We start from the raw sequence: 20,446 nt of genomic DNA, 5'->3' as shown, positions 1-20,446 counted from the left end.
GAGATCATGAGCTGATTTACATTGATGTCCTAGATATAACCAAGGGTTTTGGGTGGCAATGTGGGCAATGGTCATGACCTCTCTGAGGTCTAGGAAGGCTATAAGATCAAGAGGTAGATGATATAGTTTTCCCCCTCCAATCTAAGGATCGATACCGATTCTCACGGAGTGACCATTGTTGATGCGCCAACCAAGAGCAGTCTTTATAAAACGCATTGTTTGTAGAATGGCCTTCCAAACAATAGAGATTCCTCCACTATTACATGTTCGTTTCCTTGCCCAGTCCAAGATCTGTAGTGTCCATATGTACTTGTGGAATGAAACAGTTGTCCAGAGATTGCTAGCAGTGAGGAGGGTCCAACTCATTTTGGCTGCAAGAGCTTTTGCAAATTAAGGGAGCTCTTTCAATCCCCATCCCCCCAATTTCTTAGGCAGGGCTATGGATTTCAAGGACACCCATGCAAACATTTTACCTTCCTTGTGAACCTTCCATAGATATCGACTGCAAAGTTGTTGTATGCGACTGAGGATTCCCCGTGGTATCCATGCGAGTGACATCCAGTAGACTGGGGTGGCTTCCAAAACTGATTTAATCAGGACTAGCCTCCCAGCTCTGGAGAGTAGTCTATGGTTCTAGCTATTTAGTCTTTTTTCCAGTTTGACAACTAACCAAGTCCAGTCGGCAATGCGGTAGCAGTTTGGCTTGATCCAAAAGCCCAGATATTTGAGACCCTCTGAGAGACAATGTGGGATGAAAGGAAAATGATGGGTTACAGATCTGGATTCAATAGGATTTAGACTAGATATAGTGATGGTGGATTTGGAGTGGTTGACAGACATACCAATGGCTACTTCAAAAATATTGAGGATCTCATGGAAGGTATCCAAATCCCTGGTGCTGCCATTTAAGAAAATAAAATATCATCCACAAATAGCAAGTGGGTGAGGTAGAATAGGTCAGACATTTTGAGGCCTTATAATCTACCTTCCCTCTTAGCTAAGGCAATGAGTCTACTGAGGCCCTCCATTACCAATAGGAAAAGCAAAGGGGACAGTGGACATCCCTGTCTCAAGCCACGATCAGCATGAAAGAAGGGTGTAGCAGAGCCATTTATGAGGATACTGTAGGTGACAGAGTTGATGCAGCAAAAGATCCAGTTTATGTACTCATAGGGGAAGCCAAGATGAATGAGAATCATTTTAATGAAAAGCCATGATACATGATCAAAAGCTTTTGCAAGATCAATCTTGAGGATGGTACACTTAAGGGATTTTTTATTAATGGAGTGGATGGCTTCCTGAGCTGTACCAATGGCTTCATGGATTTGCCTGTTGTGGAGAAAAGCAAACTGTTCAGGGGAGATGTGACGAGATAGGATGGGGCGAAGCCGATTTGCAATGATTTTGGCTATAATCTTGTATAGAGTGTTACAGAGGGATATAGGCCGAAAATCATTGAAGGAGGTCAGGGAATCGGATTTCGGGATGAGGGCAATGAAAGTGGTGTTGATAGCTGGATACATTTTGCCTGTCAATCTGCATTCCTCAATGACATTGAGGAGATCATTCCCAAGGAGATCAAAAAAATCCAAATAAAATTTGATAGGCCACTCATCTAGCCCAGGGCTCTTATCCTTTTGGAACCACTTAAGGGTTTGTTCCAATTCTTCAATAGTGACCAGGGCAGTGAGCTCTTCTGCGGCTTCTTGTTCAACAAAATGAGGGAAATTCCCTGCTACTCGAATGATCTCCGCCAAGTTACTTCCAGGGAGGGCTTTGAAGAGTTGTTTAAAATGTGAAATGCCCAATTGAGAGAGCTACTGAAAGGTGTGAGCAGTGCCCCCTTCTGGAGTGGGCAATTGCCAAATAGTGTTGGCAGATTTCCTTCCTTTGGAAAATTTTGGAAGTACTTGGTGTTATCATCTCCTGCTTTGAGCCATATGGCCCGACTCTTCAACCTCCAAGTTTCCTCTCTATCCTTTAGAATGCCAACACGTTTGTTCTCCAGTTCAATTAGATGGGCTTTATCTTCAGGGCTGATAAAACCTCTGTTGTTTTCATCAGTGAGGCTAGCAAGGTCAGCTTCAACTGCAGTAAGGGTCTGATTGTCCTTCAAATTTTTGTCTCTGGCCCATTTAATCATGTGCTTCTTTAGTTGGAGTAGTTTGTGGTAGAAAACAGCTGCCTTAGATGGAAACTGGGAGGGAGGATTGTGTGCCCAATGTTCCTTGACCATCTCGGTGAAACTCGGGTCTTGTAACCAAACTAAATTGAACTTAAAGGGAGCTCGAGGTTTTGTAGGTAGTCCGGTGATTTCCAAGTAGATGGGTGAATGGTCTAAAATGACCCCAGATCCCACCCATTGCTTGTAATGAGAGAGGTTCTGGAGTAACTGATGCTTGATGACCATCGTGTCCAGCCTCATGGCAACGGCTGCCTCCCCTACTCTTCTATTTCTCCAAGTGGGTAAGGGCTTTATCATAGGCACATTAATGAGCTGTGCCTGATCAAGGAGGGATTCCATGACCTCTGAGAGAGGATCGACCTATGCAGTAGACCCCAACGACTCACTGAATCCAATAGAGAAATTGAGGTCATGACCTAAGATGAGGTTGTCAACTGAGGTCAGGGATAAGGTTAGGAGGTGATTCCAAAAGGTCTCTCTTCCCTGACATGGTCCATACACATTCATAACCCTGACCTCCTTACCCAATTCAGCAGAATAGAGGTCCAATCCCAAGTATCCCCTGCCTCCCCAAGTTGCAATGGCTTTGATAGTGCGAGGGTTATAAGCAATAGCCAAACCCCCTGAATGATCCGAGGCATCTGGAGCCGTGAAATTCCATCATGGGCAGATGGACTGAAGGGTGGAAGTGACCAGTGTGCCATCCCCTAGGGTTTCTTGCAGTAGGATAATGTTAACATGAGTAACAGAGAATAGTCTAAAAAGGGCTAGCTTTTTGGGGGAGATAGCCATGCCCCTACAGTTGAAAGAGAGGCATTTCATGGGGAAACAATGGTAGGGGTTGGCTTTTCTCTAAGAACCCGATCAATTGATGACTATCTCCTAGAGAGGACCTCAGCCCCTGCTCGGAGGATGGCGTGAGATAAGAAAGATTTTCGGCCCCATGATGGTCTGGTCGATGAAATGGGGGGAGTGAGGCCCAGGCCCGGGAGTGGTAGGGAAAGACCAATCGATGATCGAGACCTGAGGTTATAGGGGCATGGGGTATCCAGTGGAGGAGGTGAGGGGGGGCAGTGACTCACCAGGGGAATGGAGGGAGCGGTGGTGGAGTCAACCAGAAAATGTGGGGGGGAACTGCAGAAAATGGATGCAGAATGAGGGATGCAAAAGGAATGAGATGCAGGCAAATGCATAACATTTGAAACATCAATATAAGATAGAACAGGAGATGAGGGAAGAGGAGTACCCACTGATCGAGCCACTTCTGCTACTGCTCGTGCTCGAGTCAGTGGAGGAGATGGGGGACCAGTGGATGTACTCACTGCAGGGCTCGTAGGCTTGGATGGAGTCACCTTGCGAGGTGGATCAGGTCCCGGTTCAGTGTTCTTCCCATGTTGAACTGAGGTACCATGTGCATATGTTGATCCATGCATTGTTGTTGTCTCCTGTGCTTTGGTGACCAGGGGGCATTCCTTGAAAATGTGGCCGACCTTATGGCATTTGTGACATCGAAAAGGCACGCCCTCGTAATCCAGTATCTGAACCCTGGTGAAGTTCCTCCACTGGAGTGTAATTTTTTCTTCCAAACCCTCCCGAGTGTCCAAGTGAACCAATATGCGTGCTAAGGAGTGATTTTTGGACTGTACAATGGTTTTATCATAATCCAAATATGTACCCAGAGTGTTACCAATTTTGATGAAGACTTCCTCGGACTAGTACTGTAATGGAAGCCCTGGTAGTCACACCCAAAGTGGGCCTGCTCTGATCTGCTCTCACTCTGGGTCAAATAGTGGACTCCAACGCTTGAGGAGCACTGGTGCCATTTCGATATGCCAAAAGCGAGCCAGAGCTAGATTAGTGTAATCCTCGTTCGCAAACTGGAGAACAAACCATCCTCGAGCTAGGGTTTGTACCATAGGCAGTTGCTGGAAGGTCTGCCCCCAAATCTCCTTTACCCAGAGCCCTAATCGCTCAGCTGTGTATGTCCGTCCACGGACCCTGCCTACCAGAACCTTGTTGGCATTGTCTGCAATATCCCCCATTGCAAGTCCTTCTCCGAACTTGATGGTGTAGTCTTTCCCAGAGACTCTGATGCACTTTGATTTTTTCTTACCAGTGCGTGGCGCAGTAGGGTGCGAATGTAGATGATCGACCAGACTGAGTGGTGTTGCCAGAGTGTCTTCAGCTTGTACCCCAACCATAGGCATTACAAAACAGCTCGAGGGTTTGCTGGATACCGATGGCGCGTACCTAGATTCAGGATTGTGAGCATCTGGCTAGGAGGGGTTTTTAGCAGGCGGCCCTTGGGGAGGGTTAGGGTTAGGGATGTGCAGATAACAGAGGTCAGCAGGTGGAGTCAGGTCAAATAGTGGGATGGAGCAGGAGGTGAGAAGGTTGAGGGTCGAGGGTGAGAGGGGAGGGCAGTCCAGCCTGGAAGAGTCGACAGAGGGGTATTTGAGGTGGGGAGAGCTGTCAGATGGCCCAGGCAAAGAGACAACTGGCCTAGGATGCGAACAGGACGGAATGGAGGAGGAAACAATCGACTTCTAGGCAGGGTTATGGAAAATGACCTGATCGGCTAACGGATCTGGTGAGTAATCAACAGCATTGAGGTCCATTCCGTCCATGCTGACCACAGAGATAGACAGGTGCAGGCAGGGACCGAATCTGCAGTGGAATTCAGGTTAACCGCGGCAGCTGGGAGCTTACTGTTAACCAGGGTTTGTGTTGTATGCAGGTTGATGGCAGCGGAGCCCCTCCATCATTTTTTTATAATTCAGTAATTGTCTCCTACAAATAGGAGGACAACCTATTATGGCAGACTTAAATGTGCTGCCCTTAGGGTCATACGATATCCTCAGCGGTATGAACTAGTTGGAGAAACACTGGTCTCTCCTTAACTGTGAAACTAAAACCATTAATTATATGGATGAGGATGGGATAGGGCAGGAAATTCAAGGGATCGTAAGACCTATAAAGTTGAGACCTGTGACATCTTCCAAATTGGCCAAATGCATCCAAAAAGGGTGCCAGATTTATGCCATTCAAGTATGGTATTCTGATTCCAAAGAAACATTTTCCGCCATAGAGAATATACCAATAGTAGAGAATTTCCCAGATGTATTTCCAAAGGAAATCCTGGGACTTCAACCAAAAGGAGATATAGATTTTACATTTGAATGAGTGCTGCGAGCTGCACCTATATCTCAACCTCCTTATCGTATGAGCATACCCGAATTAACAGAGCTGAAAATGCAATTGCATGAACTCCTTGACAAGAAATACATCCAACCCAGTGTATCACCCTAGGGAGCCCCAATATTTTTTGTTAAAAGAAGGATGGAACCATGCGAATCTATATGGACTACTATCAATTGAATAAGTTAACCATCAAAAACAAGTATCCCCTACCTCGTATAGATGAATTATTTCACCAAGTAAAGGGGGCAACTGTGTTTTCCAAGATTGACCTTCGATTGGGATATCATCAAATTAGAATCAAGAAAGAAGATATAGTGAAAATTACTTTCAAAACTCGTTATGGGCATTACGAGTTTTTGGTGTTACATTTTGCGTTAACCAATGCACCAACAACTTTCATGTGCCTTATGAACAACATATTCCATCAATATTTAGACAAGTTTGTGTTAGTTTTCATTCATGATATTTTAATTTACTCACGGACGATGGAGGAACACTAGGAACACCTCCAGATTGTTTTACAAATTTTAAGAGAACACCAGTTATATTCCAAATACAACAAATGCGACTTTTTATGGAACATATCCAATATCTTGGTCATGCCATTACTAAAGAAGGAATAGTTGTGGACCTAGAGAAAATAAAGACCATAATGGACTGGCCAGTACTTAAAGGATGTGGCTAATATAAGGTCATTTATGGGCCTAGATGGGTATTACAGGAAATTCATTGAATGTGGCTGATATAAGGTCATTTATCGGCCTAGATGAGTACATAATGCCAAAATATATTTGACCGACTTAAACATTTACTCACCACTGCACCTATATTAAGCATTGCTGATCCAAACAAAGAATATGTGGTGTGTACTGATGCTAGCAAAGAAGGTGTGGGTGGTGTACTAATGCAAGGTAGAGCCATCACATATGAATCCAAAAGACTTAAAGAGCACGAGCATATGTACTCCGCTTATGATTTGGAACTGAAAGCAGTTATTCATGTCTTAAAAATGTGGCAGCATTACCTATTGGGTAAGAAATTTCTGCTAATGACTGACCATCACAACTTTACTAATTATTTTAAACATCTCACTTTGAACGCTAGACAAGCACATTGGGTTGATTTTCTGAGCAGGTTCGATTTTGAAATTAAACATCTAAAAGGAAAAGAAAATGGTGTCGCAAATGCATTAAGTAGAAAAGCTAACTATTTAAATGAAATATCATTTAGTGAAGCACAAAACACGTTTAAGGATCAAATTAAGGAGACAACAACGCAAGACCCAGAGTATCAAACTTTGTGGCAACAAACAAAAATTCCGAATAGCAAAGCACAATAGCTTTGGTATGAAGTAAACCAAGAGGGTTTGTTGATTTATAAAATAAGAATGTATGTAGCCAATATAAAATCCATTAAGGATGTAATTTTAGATGAGTATCACAAGGTTCCATATGATGGCCATCTTGGATATCATAAGTTGATAACATCTCTTAGAAAAGAATATTTTTCGCCCGGCAAGAAGAAGGAGGTGGCTAAATTTTTGGCCCGTTGTTTGGAATGCCAACAAGTTAAAATAGAACACCATCATCCAGCTGGTTTACTCCACCCATTACCCATTCCGGAATGGAAGTGGGAAGTTATTTCCATCGATTTTATAGCAGGCCTGCCCAGATTAAGAAAACATAATAACTTAATCATGGTGGTCGTGGATAAGCTGAGCAAATCTGCCCACTTCACAGCGATACAATCTACTTATAAGGCAATACAGATTTCTAATATATTTATACATAATATTTTTAGGTTGCATGGAATACTGAAGGTTATATTCTCATATCGTGATGTAAAATTTACATCAGCATTCTGGAAAGCCTTGTTTAAAGGGCTGGGTACTCAACTACATTTTAGTATTGCTTACCATCCTCAAACGGATGGGCAGACGGAGCGAGTAAACCAAGTGGTGTAGGATATGTTACGAGATTATGTAATGCAACAACCATATAAGTGGGAAGAATACTTGCGTCTTGTAGAATTCGCTTATAACAATAATTATCACACTTCTACACAAATGAGCCCTTTTGAAGTGCTTTATGGGCGTAAATGCAGGACTCCCTCAAACTAGGGTGGTCCGGAAGATAAGTTAATGTTGAAGCCTGGTATGTTAGCAGAGATGGAAGAAATGGTCAAAAAAGTGCGATCTAATTTATAGGCTGCTTAGGACCAAAAAAGGAACTTTGCTGACCGGAAAAGAAGCTTTCGGGAATTTGAAGTGGGTGATCATGTCTATGTGCATGTTAGAGCCAAGAAAAGTACACTTCAGTGGATGGATTGCCAAATTGGAACCCATATTTTGTGGTTCTTTCCAAGTTTTAGCACAGGTTGGGCTAGTAGCTTATCAACTTGCTTTACCAAGCTATATACAGGTACACAACGTTTTTCACGTTTCAGTTTTAAAGAAATATGTTTATGATCCCAAACACATAATAAACTAGCAAGAAATACAAGTGAACGGGAGAAAAATTAAAAAAAAAATCCTCGACGACTTATCTTATATATGAGTATGTAATTATGCATAGTAGAAGTACATTCTGATTTTACCAATAATTAAAATAACTTTCTTTTATCTTGACTATATAGTTAGAACTAGAAGGCAAGTTCCTAATCGAGCTAATGGGTATACTCGATCGGAGATAAGTAATGTTGCGGAGATGAGTTATCACCAAAGTTAAAGTACAATGCCAGTATTTTAGCCCTAAGGAGGCTACCTGGGAGGATGAAAGGACCATGAGGGAGATATTTCCTGGGTTATTTCCAACAAAAGAACATCGAGACGATGTTCAATCTTGGGGGGGAGATGTGATGTCCCCCATATATGTGTAAATATTTATTTTACTGTTTTTTTTTACAAACTGAATATTGGTTAACTTTGATATAAATAGTAATTTTGTCTTAATTTTTATAAAAGTGAATTGTTCGAATCTTGGCAATAATTAATTGGTTTAATTCAAGTGAGAATAAGTCATCTAAGGATGACCATTTATTCTCAAACAGTTAGGCTGGGTAGTTACCCAAACCCTAACTACTTCCAAAAGGAAGATTTATTCTAGGAATCAAGAGGATGAGGGGCATCTGAGACCTCGAGGAAAAGAGGAAAATTGTGAGATGGACTGTGCTGTAGGGATAGACAGTGCTACCTTGGTTATGTCTGGTTAAGACCAGATACATGCTACATTCAAGTACAAAAAATCTTGAAGAGAATACCCTGTGAAGGGTAGCTCGGGGGAGACCTCAAGTGGAGCAGCACTGGTCTCAAGGTTGGGAGGAAAATAATCAGAAGAATCTAATTCAGTGTATCTAGAAGGGTGAGGACAGATAAGTAAAACTGAATAACTTCTCTAAAATTACAGAAGGTACTATTTACTTGTATAAGTTCTGTCTTAAAGAAGTAGCATATTAACTAGTTTGATAATTTAGTTATGAAATGTTACAAAAAGAACCAGAACAGGTTGGGATATTGTCCCTCTCTAAAGAAAAGAAATTAATTAACCTGTAAGTAATTTCATTCTACCACAATGATTCTAAAAGCAAACATAGCAGAGAACTATTATAGTTAAGAAACAGAGGAGAAACGAATAGACCACAATTTCAAGAAAGAACAATAGAATAGTGGAACAGTCATGACAAATCACCTCAGAAACTATGGCCTGCTATATTTTATTCTAGTGCAAGACCCACTGAAAGCCTTGTGATAGCGAAACAATCATTAAAACTTGCATAAACCCCAGAAGAGCAAGGGCTTGTGTAACAAAGAATTAATTTAAAGATAACAGACAATCCTAGCACTGGAAAGTAATTTATAAAGAAAAACATTGATAATGTCCACATTACGGGAAAACCAATAGAAGATTACTTGCACTGTCAAAGCAAGTAAAACATTCATAGAAATACTCTCGAACGAATTTGACAGAAGGGTTTCCAAAATCCCCTTCAACCCAAAAGCAATAGAAAATTACATTGCAGTTTTTGAAAATGAAAATAAGCAATACAACTATATACATACTATGCAATAGCAGAGTAGCAACTATCAACATTTATAGCTTGTGGAATGGCAGACTTTCAAATTGCCAAAGGTAGCTCACAATTAAAATAAGTCCAACAGAGAAATTAACGAATGCGAAGCTCTAAAGCTAAATAGAGTCAAATACCTAGAAAGGGATTTACACAGTTATACATTCGCCCTTAAAAACATTACACCATGAGTTCTCGACTTCAAGCCAATGGATTTTAAAATTAAAATAACCACAGAGTCTGTAACAACTTAGGGCCATCCCAGTGAAACCCACATACCTGGTAAAAATGCCGAGGACTCTGATGTCACGACGGTGAACTGAAAAGATCCCGAGGGTTCCGTCCAAGAGCCGAACCAACCTGCATTAAAACAAGCACAAAAATTAGACTATAGAATCCTAGCATTTCGAAAACAAATTCAAGGAAAGGAACAGTGAGGGGTTTGACAGAGGATGTCACCAAAGATGGGTACCTGTTTGAGTGTCAAACCATGCAAGCCAACCCTCTCCAGAGCAAGATGCCGACCAGAGACCAGCTACAGCAACCAAAAAATGTAGTTCAGCCTAGTAACAAACCCTAAAGAGTCTGAAGTCGAACTTGTAACCTCCCTCACAATGCTCCTTCAAGCACAGTGGATGGACCACCTTCCCCCTTCCAAAAAAAGTTTAGTGTTTGGTTAGCATACTTCCATATATAATATCTACTTATGTTTATAATGGTGAGGTAGTTACTCCCATGGTCATCCAATCTCGATAAAAGTACATAGCAACACTATGTAGATGAACTATATAGATGATTTATCTGCCTACAAGTAATTGTCCATAGTCATTGGATGAATTGAAAAATTAGAAAAAGTGAGGAGAAATAAGTAAAAATGGCTTAAGTTAGAGCTATAGAAATGAGAAAATAATCTAGCTCCTACCAAGTGCAAGGGTGCATTATATAATAATTGATTTGATCCTTACAATATTGAAAGAGTGCATTAGATGGATGCCCATGTATTACATTTCATTTTCAGCTAGTAAGTGGCAACTGGCCTCACCTTCTAGCTAGTGATTTTAAGGAAATAAATAGTTTTTCTGGAAATAAATAGTTTTTCTTTGAAAATCTAGTCTTAACAGAACTAGATTTACTTAAAAGATAAGATTTGTAAAACATTTTAACCTACCAAAAATCCATTTGATTTGGTGCTGCAAAAATCAATACTAATTAAATATATAATCACAATCATACTATATAATCACAAGACTTTCATTACACTGTTTATCATATATTGAAATTATATTAATTACAGATTTCAAAAATATCTCAAAATCAGATACTGATAAGAGAATTTCACCTCAATCCTAATATTCTTAAAATATACCATCAACATAAAAAATATTATTTTTACATATAATAAGCCCATAGTAAAAGTCTAATTTCAATAAGTGAAATATCATATCCTTTTCTAAAGATCCTACCTACAACGAAGGTAGGGGCGGCACGAGTCAGCAATAGTGCCCTTCGTTGTCTTAGTTGAGTCATCCCAAAACACAGGGAAGCCCTCTGATCCGGAAATCCACCCATTTTGGTGGTCATATATATATTTATTTGTCATTTTTGTTTTATATTATATTAATTATTTTTTTTTTATTTAAAAAATATATATATTTTTATTTTATTTTAAGAGATGTATCTCTACATTTACCATTGATAGAATCACACCCCTTTTTTATAATAAATTATAAAATAAAATTCCAAATACAATTAATTATTTTTTAATAATATAAGAAATTTTAAATTTAGTTAAAAAATAATAATAATAATAAATGTGTATTAACTTTTGTCAACTCAAATATTAACTTATTCCAAAATAAATAAACCAAATTAACTGAAATACTACAAGAAATTAAGTCAAATGATAATAATCACCCATATATTTACTAATTTTGAAATTTAGAGTTTAAAGAATTTGCATTCCTTAGAAAAAAAAAAAAAATTATTTATTGTGAAGTAAACCGAACTGCTTCATATGACTTAAAAAAAATACTATTGTTTATTTAAATTATTAATCCTCATACTAAAGATCAATGTTCAGATTATCCAATGAACCATCCCATGCAAAGAACTTCCAACTTAACTGTGAGAATGCATACCAAAAGACTTCAGCAACATGAAGCGGGCTTACTGTGTCTGGTTCATCTGAGAAGGCGTGAGGAGCAGCAGGACAAGCATTTCCCATAGTTACTACGGGAAGTGGAATTTCATGCCTTACATGATCTATGATTCTAAGGGCCTTAACTTTTTTACTGCCCCAGGATTCCAAATCTTTGTGGCAGTACGTGTCGAAATTGTTGCCCAGTATGATAATCTTACTAAAATTGTCAGGCGTCCAATTCGCATCCAATACACTATCATAGAGCTCAGTTCCGCAGTGAGGCATGAAAAATAGCGTGGGTCTGTCCACTGTTCGTCTCCCGCCTTCATTAACCAAAGGAATTGTGCAGTTAAATTCGCTTATGACTCTTCGTTCTAGTGGCGACAGAATTGGATCGTACACCTCTATATCATTAACCCATGGAAATTTCTCTCTCAATAAAAGGGCAAAAGCTAACTGCATTTGACAGGGCTCCACGTCCTCGATTTTCAACCCCACATCTGGGGTTTCCCTCGTAGGAGTCAACCTTCCAATGCCGTAGACAACCAGTTCTAACTGTGAATGATGAGGGTCTGTGCGGATCACCCTTTCTATTCGATCCACCATCTCTGGGCTATTCATTTGTCTCATAATTTCCTCAAAATACGAGGATTTCTCTAATATTTCCCTAAAGAACTCTATCTTTTTGGTTATTTCCTGAACTTTCAAATTGAATTCTGATTGAAGTCGTGAAGTTATTTCAATGCTTTGGGTGTATTCATTAATCACTTCATTATAATCTGGGAAACAATTGTCGTAAGGGAGGTGTAATATATTGATAATCTCCTCAACTTTTGCATTCAATTCTACGTCAGATACACTCTCCATGATAACTAAACCAAACTCGTAGATCCAGAATGAGAAATTGTCTAAACCAGAATGAGAAATTGTTTAAACCAAACTCGTAGGTCTCAGAATGAGAAATTGTCTAAACAAAACTCGTAGGTCCAGAATGAGAAATCTTGTAATGTAATAAGAATATATATGTATAAGTATCATTTCGTAACGTTGTGTCTCTTTTTAAACCACAAACAAAATATTGTCCGCTACAATTTTCTTTTTAATGTATTTTGTGCATGGGTGGTATGTATTTTTAAAAATATTTTTCTTTAATTTTAATTTAATTATTTATTATTATTATAATTAAAATTATTTATTATTATTATAATAATAATATTAGATAGATAAAGTAATCAATTTTAATTTAGTTAGCTATTGCACTAGATGTTAATGAAATTTGGAAATGGAATAGCATATAGCATTAAATATTTTTTCTTTAAGACAAAAAGATATCAACAATTCCTTGAGCCTTATAAATCATGAGGATTATGTTGAAGTTAAAGATGCATGAAGATTTTTTCTTGATAATATATTGTTCTATGTTATATTTTCTTTAGGTACTCTTCTTGTCAACCTAAAGAGTCTTAAGATTATAATATAATGAACCTAATTTTTTTACAAATTCTAGTTCCATATTGATGAGGGTTTTATATTGACATTGTTAACAATTTTATGTTGATTTGGTTTCATAGTCACAGAGTATACTTTTTTATTTGTGGGTTCTGGACTTATTAAATATTGTTTAATATACTAAGATTTCATTGTATTTCCGAGTGTCTTAAAATGAACTAATTTATATTTCAGTAGTTGATATGAAGTTGGTCGATTTTGTTCTTTGTGTAGATAGTATCTTTTTATTTGTGGGTTCTGGACCTATTAAAGATTGTTTAATATAGTAAGTTTTCATTGTATTTATGAGTGTATTAAAAGGAACAAATTTATATTTTAGTATTTGATATGAAGTTGGTCGATTTTGTTCTTTGTGTAGATAGTAAAAAAATATGACGAACTTCATCACTTGAAGAACAGTAAAGACAAAGCTATTGAGAAAAGAACTCCAACACTAAAAGAGATTTGGTAGTTGTTGTGGAATTGACAAACATGTCCTAGTCTGTGGTGTTAGCTACTAAGCATAGCTTTCTTGATCTTTTATAAAAGAAAGTAAATTCACATCTAGCTTATACTATATTAAACATGAAATTTGCATTGCTAATTTTTGTTCGATGCTGTGGAGAACGAGGCCTTCAGCTCTGAGCATGATACCACCTCGGGAGAATGATTCACTTTGTGAAACAATCAACACACCATCGAATCGTCCAACTGAGACAATGACAGAGTAAATTAATTAGCCAGAAAACTTAATTCTAGTTAACACTCTAGAAATTTTATTGGTATTACAAGTTTACTTTTAAGGTTACTCGAAATACAAGTCTTTTAACATTGTTTGGCTTTGTAATATTTTGAAAAATTGTCCTTTACATGTCTAAAATGTTTTAAAATCTGAAATCACTTAGTTCATTTATAGGTTTTGGAATATCCTAAAAATTTATCACGTATGTTTACTAGATTTCTGGAGACAAAATTTTGTCTAATTAGATTTCTAAAACTAAAATATGTAATGATTTATTTCAATTTTACATTTTTTAATTATTCTACGAAGTTGTTTTTTATGTGTCATCTAAAATATATTTTTATGAATATTTGAAACAATTATAAATTGTTAAAATGCTTGCACATTCTAAAATATTTTTGAAAATATTAGCTCATTTCCTATAAATTTCCAAAATATTGTATTAGTGTGCCCACACAACTTTAAAAACCATTTTAGCAAGATTATAGATGGGGAAATCTTCATTAAAGTTTCAATAATTTCTAGAATTTGAAATGAAAATGGGAATTTTTTTTATTGTTTTGAAAACAATCATAAATTAAGAAATGGAAAAGCTTTTATTGTTCCAAAATTAATTATAAATTAACACATATACCTTTGATTATGGAATTGTCATTTTAAAGTGATTGCACATTCTCAATTGTCATTTTGATTGCATATTTTGAAACATTTTGAAAATCTTGGCTTATATCCTATAGATTTCCAGAGTATTTTAGACTCTGCAATGGCTTAGTGTACATTAATTATTACACACCATTAAATACCATTTTAATTGGATTCTGAAATAATATGATTATTTTCACTAATGTTCTATAATTTCTAGAATATTCTAGTATTTGAAACAAAAATGAAAAAATGTTTTATTGTCTTGAACCTGAAAACCATTATAAATTAAGAAATGATAAGGATTTTACTATCCCAAAAACAATTATAAGTTAAAGTTATTAAACATTCTAAAATATTTTGAAAATCTTAGCTTATACCCTATATATTTCTAGAATACTCTAGAATTTGCAACAACTTCTCGTGTAAGATAAATTAGAAAGCAAATTTAAATACCATTCAATTGAATTACTGGTTCTAAAATATTCTGGAAATCTTCATTAATACTTCTAATTTTTAGAATATTTTAGAATTATATATATATATATATATATATATATATATATATATATATATATATATATATATATATATATAATCTTAATGAAAAAATCATAATTAAGAAATAAAAATCCTCTTATTGTTATTTATAAATTAAAAGGAAAATGTCTAATTATTTTTTTTGTTGGTGCAAGAGACGAACCTTCTATAACATTAATTCAAAAATAAATTACATATATTACAACCACTCACTCACAGAGTGGACACAAAACCAAGGTGCTGTCTACCAATGGTACGAACTTATAATCCAAAACTAATGGACGAAAGACTCGAAAGGGGACTGACCCAAAACGTTAAGCCAAAAGCTTAACAAATAGTTGTCCACAGCAGCCCTCTCTAAATATGCCAAAAAAAACATGATCTAAACTACCTCTTAAACCAACTTCGGATATGAACATCTGACCAGGAACGGCTAACCGAACTTAACACCCCGGCCCCATAGAAAAGCTTGAAAAAACCCAACCATTGATCTCAATCAACAGATCCAATGGCGGAAAAGAAAATCACACCACCCCACATGCCGCTATTTAATGTGCAATCATGGCGGTTTTCCAAACGGTCCCCGGGCCACGTGTTAATCACTGAATGGGATCGCTGCAAAAATGGTAAAACCGCTTCCCGCTCGCAGGGCTTGTGAGCACTCCAAAACCACTCAGGATATGGAAAACCTCTCGGAGGTGAAAGATTACGTAAGTCGGGGGTGCCATGAGCACCCTGCTCCCGACTGTCTGACAAACTAGTTCTACCAGTGACATTGTGAGAAAAGGCCTCTACCAGCCTATCTGAAACCCTCAGAGAGAAGCCACCAACTTTGCCACCACTAAAGCCCTGATTGAGCTTCCTTCTCTGAACATTAAACCGCCAAAGCTCACTATTCGTTGTAAAACCAAAAATGTACACTCCTCTGCTCATATCGCTTCTGAGTTATCTGTGTTGCCCTCCATGGTCCTACTTCTAAACAACAACCAATCTTCCTCGGCCTGATCATGGCATTTCACCTTGAGACTGAGTTGATGTAGCTCTTGCCATTTTGTTGCAAACTTTTCCTCTACGCAATTCACTCCTTGATTAGCTAGGAGATCCCCCAGCTTATTGGTCGATCTTTGAACATGTCTAAAATTTATTGTACGGAAGCCTAGAAGGTGGTTATAGATCCGTTGAAAGATCTAGATGAGCCTCCAATTCTTTGAGACCTTTTCCAGTGCCATACCCCAGCTGATTCTCTTGGCTGAGTTAATGATTAACTCAGAATCATCTTCAACAATCACATTGTGTCAAGCAAGAATTCTAAACAATGTTCCATAGCCAAAATTTCTACCAAATTGTGGGTGGCCTTTCCAAGATGACCATGGAAAATAAACAGGGTGTTCCCTTTTTCATCCCTTAAAACTCCGCCATGACCTGCTCTGCCTGGGTTGCCCTTTGAGGCTCCGTCAATGTTGAACTTCAAAAAACCCTTAGGGAGAGGTTGCCAAAAATCAAGCTCAGAGTCTCTAAAGAGATTCTTCCTGCCCAAGCTCTGAGGAATAAAACCATGTAATTTTAGCTGGTAGAGAATCCTCCACTCAGGAGTCGAGAGAGGATTCTCAAGGAGATTTCGGACAATAGAACCCACAGTCTCTTGCAGTTGTTTTAGGATCTGATAAAAATGGTAAAGGGGCGGTTTTTTTTCTCCTTGAAAATCATGTCATTCCTTTCCTTCCAAGTGTTCTAGATGATGAAGCTCGGCATTAGAGCCCAGGCAATACTGAGAACTTCGTTATTCGCAAAATTGCTTCTCCACTTGTTTAGGGTGTTGATTATGCTTCCTTGGTCCCTATCTGACTGCTGGAAGATGGAGGTGAAATAATCCCACAGCTTGGAGGAAAAGAAGCAGTTGTTGAGAAGATGCTCCATTGTTTCCTCTTGCACTTCACATAGTTTGCACCTAGAAGGCCCCAAAACACCTCTTTTCCTAATATTGTCCCAGGTCAAAATCTTCCTATGTTGCACCAGCCACATGAAGAGTTTAATTTTCATCCAACCTTGTTGCCTCCAAAGTCTTTGCCATGCTTTGTCCAGAGCCTGGGAAGCCAAACCAAGGAGAATTATTTTAGCCTCCTTAAGATTAAAGGTGCCCTCATTGTTATTGCCCCATCTTAGCCGGTCATTCCCTTCTGAAGCTAGAATTTTTCTTCTATCTAACTCTTGCATTATCATTTCATCTTTTTCTTTTAAAGGCCTGTCATCCCTGAGATCGAATTTCCTCCATTTTCTCCACTTTCCTGCACTGTTGGTTTGATCCCAGAAATCCTTAACTTTGATTAAACCTTTAGCCTCTGCCTGTGCCTTAAGCTCCTTCAATTCTTCTTTCAAAAGAATGGGTTCTTGTTGCCATATGTCCTCCCAAAACATAGCTAAGTTTCCCTCTCTAATTTCCCAGAAGCCAATATCTTGGACTAGACCTCTATTGTCCCAGGCCTTGTTCCATATGTGTGATCCCTTGATATTACCATCCATTCTTATACGATCCTCACTTGGCCATGAACTAGCATATTTTTCTTTCCAAATTGTGGCTCACTGAGCCTTTGGTTCTTTTAGCCATTGCCACCATAATTTAGCTCCTAGAGCTTTGCTTAAAATTTCAGGATCATCCAATCCTAGGCCTCCATGATTTCTGGGTTTACAGATTTTTTCCCAGGTTACCAAGGGAAATTTTTTCTTTTCTTACCCCTTTCCCCAAAGAAATTTTCTTTGTATGTTTCTGAAAAGCTACAAGACTCCTTTAGGAGCTGGGAGAGTAGAAATCATAAAAACTGAGATTGATTGTAGAATAGCCTTTGTCAGCACTAATCTGCTAGCCAGGTTTAAGGACCTCATCGTCCATTTTCTTATTTTGTCTTGCAGTTTATTGATCACCGGCTCCCAGATGCTTTTGTGTAGAGGCTTAGTAGTTAGTGGAATCCCCAAATATTTTGAGGGGAGAGAATCTCTTTGAAAGCCCAGAATTTTAGCAATGTTCTTTTGTATGGCTATATTAGTATTGAAGAAAACGATCTTGGATTTTGAGAGATTAACTTCCATACATGAAGCCTTGGCAAATTCATTTAGGATCTGTTTGAATGCATGAGCTTCTTTGACTATAGGGATTCCTTGCAACATGGTGTCATCCACAAACTGTTGATGCGTCCAAGCCTGTCCTGTATTAGAAAGTTGGAGACCTTTGATCTTACAGACTTCTTTAGCATGTTTGATAAACTGACCAAGTCCTTCCATCATGAGGATGAAGAGAAAGGGAGAGAGTGGGTCCCCTTGTCTAAGGCCCCTAGAGGGAAGAAAAGTTTCAGAAGGAGAGCCATTGACCAGAATAGAGAAACTAGAGGAGGTGACCAGGGCCAAGATCCATCTCACCCAGTTGTGATCAAACCCAAAAGCAATGAGTATTTTCCTAATATAGTTCCAACTCAGTTTATCATAGGCCTTAGCAATGTCTAATTACATGATCATACCAGCCTTTTAGTTGATATTCAGAGAATGAACCACCTCATGTGCTTAAATGATATTGTTGAGAATTTTCCTTCCTTCCACATATCCAGATTGTTCCATAGAAACCAGGGAAGGAAGGAGAGGTTTGAGTCTGTTGCCCACCTCTTTTGATATTATCTTGTAGATCACATTACATAAAGCTATTGGTATAAACTTTTCAGGAGTCTGAGCAGCCTCCTGCTTAGGGATAAGGGCAATGAAGGAAGTGTTCATAGCTTTCAGAATAGTTTTATTCATCCTAGAATCTTCTACCACATTCAGAATATCCTATTTTACAATACTCCAGCAGGCCTTGAAGAAATCAACATTGAAACCATCTAGGCTAGGTGCTTTACCATTTTGAATTTCTTTGAGCACTTCACTAACTTCATCTTCGGTTACTGGCTTGTTGAGGTTGAAATTGTCCTCATTGGACACTAGCCTAGGAATGTGTCTTGTGAAGTTTCTGATGGAATTCTCTCTGTCATAACAAGTTTCTTTGGCAATGCCTTGAAAGTGCTTGATGAGAGCTTTTTCTATCTCTTCATGAGAGTTGTGGAGAATGCCTCTCTCATCCTTGATCACTGAAATTCTGTTGTGAACCATGTTCGCCATAGTGGATCTATGGAAGAATCTAGTATTTCTTTCTCCCTCTTTGACCCATTGAACCCTCGATTTTTGCCTCCAAAATATTTCCTCTTGTTTGCATAAATCCCCCCATTCTTGATGGAATTTGGTGACATGAACATTCCTAGTGTCATCAAAGCCATCTATGATAAGGGCTTGGTTGAGTTCCTGCATTTTACCCTCTACTACTTTTTTAGCTACAAAAGTATTGCCATGTTCCTTCTTGTTCCAGTCCTTGAGCCTAAGCTTGATGTGTTTTAGTCTTTTTTGAAGAAGGAACATTCTGGTTCCCTGAATGTTCAAATCTTCTGACCACCATTTGGCAATGTTACTGTTGAAATCTGGATGGGAAAGCCAGATGTTTTCAAAGAGAAAAGGTTTGTTCCTTGGAGTTCCAATACTCTGCACCTCCAAATGAATCAGCTAGTGATCAGATCCACCAAAGGGTAGAATTATTGCTGATATTTCCTTATTATTGAGCATAAGGTCTTAAAATATCATGAATCTGTCTAATTTTGAAGCCACCTGAGATTCTCCTCCTCTTTTGTTGTTCCAGGTAAATATGTCATTACTAGTTACAATGTCCACTAACTTCATAGTATCTGTAAAAGACTGAAACTTCAGAGAGTCTTTACTTTGAACTTTGGTTCCACCTTTTTTCTCTGAAAGCGATTTAATCATGTCGAAATCCCCTCCCAATATCCATGGCATGCCTGCATGTCTGTCTCTGAGTTCCTCCAGAGAATCCAGAAATTTTAGTTTTCCTTCCAATCTTTGGGGTCCATACACATTAGTGATCAGGTAGGTTTACTTATCTCCAACAGGCTGGATGACCATAGAAAGATATTCTCGTGATGCCTGAACATCTAAAGTATCTATTTTCTTGGTCAAGGAAACCAAGAAGAAGAATCCAGAAATGCATTAGAACACAACAAGCACAAGAGACAACAAGTAGAACTTCAGGGAGAATTCCGAAAGATTAAGCCTCCACTTTTTGATGGCGAACAGGAGGAGGCAGTGGAATCTTGGCTCATTAGCATAAACAAGTATTTCCAGTTGTACGAATATGCTCATAATATTAAAGCTCGATTAGAAATATTCCAGTTGCAAGGAAAGGCCACCTTATGGTGGGAGGAGATAAGGGGAGTTTGTGGTGTAAATGAACAAAGCATAATTGGGGATAAGTTACAAAGATATTTCAAAGAAAAGTATCTAACTGAAATATTTTTTGATGAGAATTCCAAGGAGTTTCACGATCTTCGTTTGGGGAAATTATCCATAGATGAGTTCA

Source organism: Pinus tabuliformis, chromosome 3_2 (assembly GCF_031772625.1).
Source record: "Pinus tabuliformis cultivar Carrire ecotype Pingquan chromosome 3_2, CPIR1, whole genome shotgun sequence".
NCBI classification, from domain to species: domain Eukaryota; kingdom Viridiplantae; phylum Streptophyta; class Pinopsida; order Pinales; family Pinaceae; genus Pinus; species Pinus tabuliformis.
Note: the sequence above shows the minus strand (reverse complement) of the source record.